The following is a 4,392-nucleotide window of genomic DNA, read 5'->3' on the forward strand; positions in this document are numbered from 1 at the left end:
GTCCACTGTATTATTTTTATACTCTGGGTTTCATTTGAAGTTTCCAAATAAAGAGATTGTTACTTTTCTTTTCTTTTACTGTGTTGTGATCAAACTCCATTCCCAGCATCAAATTTACATTTTGGGGGGACCATAGGGCAGGGTATTATTGCTGGCTTTTTATTGAGGCAGAATCTTTAGTAGCTCCAGCCAGTTTCAGCCTCACTATGTGGCCAGGGATGGCCTTGAACTCCTGATCCTCCTGTTTCTACCTCCAGAGTCCTGGGATTACAGGCATGCCACCATGCTAGCTCTGACATTCTTAACTTTCTTAAAATTCCATTTATCTTGATCTGCTTGTGGGACACCTAGTGATGGAGGCAGGGTCTGTCCCTAATGCTTTGGCTGACTTCCATGAACCTATTCCTCATACTGGGCTGCCTTGTGCAGCCTTAATACAAAGGGAGGAGCTTAGTCCTACTTGAACTTGCTATACCATGCTTTGTTGACACCCATGGACGCCTGCCCTTTTCTTTAAACAGAAACAAAGGAGGAGTGAATTGAGATGTGATGGGGTAAAGTGGTGGGGAGAGAATGAGAGGAAAAGAGGGGGGAAATTGGTGGAATGTAAAATGAATGAATACATTTAATTAATAATAAAAAAGTAAAAAGCAAAACAAGAACAAAACCAACCAAACATGTGTCTTGTTCCAAGATGGTGTCTGGGCCCTGAGGACGTTATGTGTCCTTGGCTGGTTTTTCATCTCTCACAGTGTGAGAACTTTATGCTTTCTGTGGCAGGATTTCCTATGTATCCCTGGCTGTGTAACAGAGCCTCAGACCTTAGAACTGACTCCATGATGAAAGTACCTTTCAGGCTGCAAAACTCAGCACATAGACAACACCACCTGCCAAAGCTAAAACAAAGGCCCAATCCATCAAAGCTCTCAGAATGTACTAACCTTGCTTTTTAGCTTCTGTGATTCTGCTTTTGACTGACTGTTCTTATTAACTGAAGTGTATCAACCCAGAAAACCCAGAGTATAGTGCTAGCTTTTTTTTTTCTGGGGCAAGGTTTATCTGTGTAACAGTGCTGACTGTCCTAGAACTCGCTTATAGAGCAGGCTTGCCTTGAACTCACAGACGTCTGCCAGTCTCTGCCCTCCCAAATGCTGGTGTTAACGATGTGTGCTACCACCCATTGGCCAGAATATGGTTTTTGTACTTAAAAGATCAACCCGAGAAAGGTTCAGGGCTAAGCTGGGATCCCAAACACCCAGTTTAGTCACGGGCCAACTAGTAAAGTCTTTCTTTGGGCTTAAACCCATATCTGACCAGTCTTCTTTGATGAATATACCTACAACAGCAGACCTGGAATTTGCTCCTAGAACAGGGATACCTGGAACTCATGGAGATCCACCCCCTTTTCCTGTCAACACACCTGGCAAGAATTCTTTTCCTGGGGGGGACTTGATCGGGGGAGGGGGAGGGAAACGGGAAGCGGTTGTGGGGACGAGGCAGAAATTCTTAATAAATAAATAAATTAAAATAAAATAAAAAAAAAAAAAAAAAAAAGAATTCTTTTCCTCTCTGAAAGCTCCAATTGGCCAATATTTAATAAACCTCCACCATCCTGACACCACATGTATGTGCTCTCTGCCAAGCCCTGGTCACTTCTGAGACAACTTCCTATCACAGCCTTCCCTTTCTCAGCAATTATGAATTAGCCAATCACATCAATTCCGAGGTCTGGCTCCTACCAATGGGATAAGGCTCATTCATGCCCTGTGTTACCACAAAAACAAGTGAACTTCCTGCCTGGAGTGCTTGCTCAGTATTTGTGCGGTGGAGCGTTCTTTTACAAAAGGAAGTTGCCTTGATAGGTTGACTTCGATCCCTTGTGTGCTTGTGAGACACTGGGAATATCTCCAACACACAGAAAGTAGACCGTGGTGTCTTATCTTCTCTTCTGCGGTTGGCGAATTTCCCGAACTTTGGGCACCTTCTGTGGATCTACAGAATGTAAGATAGAGGATACAGACAGAATATTTTTATGGCCAGGAGAGTCATTTAATCTCAGAGATTATGGTATTTAAGAAAGGGGGGTTCAGTCAACCCAGAAAAATCAGGGAATCCAACATTATGGCTTTTGATGAAGGGAAGTATTATGCCCAGATCAGAGTCCCCAAAAACCAACAAGGAGATCGAGTTCTGTATGTAAAAGCAAAGAGCCTTTATTCAAGTTTAAATTTGGACTCTCTGTGTGTCCAACACATTAATACAATCAGAACCCCAAACTCAGTTGGGGTGAGGGATTTCTAAGGTTCAGGACACCTGAGTGACTGGCATTTGTCTAGGGGTGTACTGCTGAGTGTGCTGGGCTGAGGGACATCAGGTAATCCTATCTACAATGGTTGGAATATTAGGTATTTCCTTTGGAACGTTAGGTGCTTTCCCCTTGGATGGTCCATTCATGGGCAGTCTCTGTTGAATCTGTCATGGCTGGGCCCTTTAGGAAGAATTGGGACATGGGGATCATGCTCTGTGGGCAAGTGAGGAAGGCATCTAGCAGCCATGAGGCAGTGTGAAGGAAAGCCACCTTAGGTGTATTCACGTGAGGTTGGGGAGATTTGCCCTTTGACGGCTGAAGACTCTAATTTCTAGGGATCTGTCTTTTTCCTGACTCACGACACCTAAGGACCAGCTGTTTCCTCCCCATAAAGCATCAGGGATCCTGAGGAGAGAGGAGTGGAAGAAAGAGCATTGCTGTGGGAAAGGGAGCCTGTCACAGCCTGACCCATGCAGTCCTGAGGCAGTGCCTGCTAGAACCTGTAGACGTCAGAGAAACGTGGTCTGCTTATCTCTAGCTCAGATCTAAGGCATCATGAGTAAGAAGTTCTGAAGCTCTGGGTGTGCTTTTCTGTCACAGCTGGCAGAGTTATTCATATTGAAAAAGCCCAGGGAAATGTTTCTCTCTAATTAAAAATGATTCTAGCCTTACTCATGGGAGAGACAGGCTCTGGCAGGAAATCAGAGTCTGGTAGCTAACTTCCCTCTAACCCCGCAGGCTTCTGCTGGCAGGCCAAGCTGTGGAGGCTTTGGGGTCTCATAGAGGCCCCACCCTTTCAGTTTCTGTAGTCAGAGGCCTCTGCCAAAATGGGTACTTTGCTCAGCCCTGAGGGCCATGATGGATGAGTGTTCTCTTGTTGTGGATGCTTTTGTGCTGTTTTTCGAAGGTTCTGACCAGTCTGTGTCCCGCTGGGATGCCTTGTGCTTACAGTTGACTTTGAACTTGTGTCTCTATCTAGAACCTTCTTTCCTCAGAGCTCTTCCCATGGGGCTGATTGGGCTTTCATAGAAAGAAGATGGAACTTCCAGGGACATTTGCTGTTGTCTCATGATGGGGGTCTCTGGAACAGACAGAGGAATGGACCAGGGAGCTTAGGCAGGTCTCTGCTGCTGATGCTCTTGTGGGCTCTGGGTGAATACTCAGCTTCCGTCCTACTGGTGGGTCCAGGCAGGAGCATCACTGAAGGGTGGGGCTTCCACTCTTGGCTCTCCTGTTGGGGACTGTATCTATTTTGTGAGTTTTTGTGGTTACCTTTCTTGCTTCACCATGAGACCCCCCCCCCCCCCCGAGTCCAGGATCTTGTTCTTGGTTTTGCCCTGCCCTTATCCAAAGGCTGGTTCCGTCCCACCATGTGCTGAGAGCCACTCTCATCCTCTCCTTTCAGGATGCCTGTGTCTATCCTCTCAGGTCCTGGAGATCACTGTCCCTGTTAGGTTCCTGCCCCTCAGCCCTCTCATCCAATGTCCTGGCTCCTTTCCTTGGTCCCCATTTCAGGATAAGGCACTTCCTCGTGCTCCAGCATTCTTTGATGACTTTACTCTGCCACCACCTCCAAACAGCTCACTAATCCGGCCAGTTTGGCCCACCTCAGCCCCACTCTACCAGCCTGTTCTAGGTCAGTCTCATGTATGCCAGGATGGTGGACTGTGGTTTCCTGGCACCCGCAGGACATTCTTCCCCCAGTGGCTAGAGCTGTCCCTTGAGTGGTTTCTCTGTTGGATACTTGGAGGACCCTCATGGCCTCTAGGGGCTTCTCTATGTCCTCTTCAATACCTCTCTGTCTTCATTCACACTCAGGTTTGGGATATTTGGTGCTGGAAGCTGATAGTTGGGAGTCTTTAAGGGAACAGGTACAGAACTGGATATTAAGATGGAGAAGGTCCAATGCTCCTTCCTGTTGGGAGCTTCCTGGGTGCCTTCCTCTTCTTGTTTCTCTAAATTCCATAGAAGATTCCATCTCCATTTTGAGAAGAGCCAAAATGTCTCCACAAGGATGTCTTCATTGAGAGCATGCTTTGTGTTCCCTGTCTACTCCACTGTCCTGTTCCTGTGACCTCTTCCTT

The sequence above is a fragment of the Microtus oregoni genome, unplaced genomic scaffold (genome assembly GCF_018167655.1).
Source record: "Microtus oregoni isolate MIOR12 unplaced genomic scaffold, Mior012 000025F_ref0000491, whole genome shotgun sequence".
Lineage (NCBI taxonomy): Eukaryota > Metazoa > Chordata > Mammalia > Rodentia > Cricetidae > Microtus > Microtus oregoni.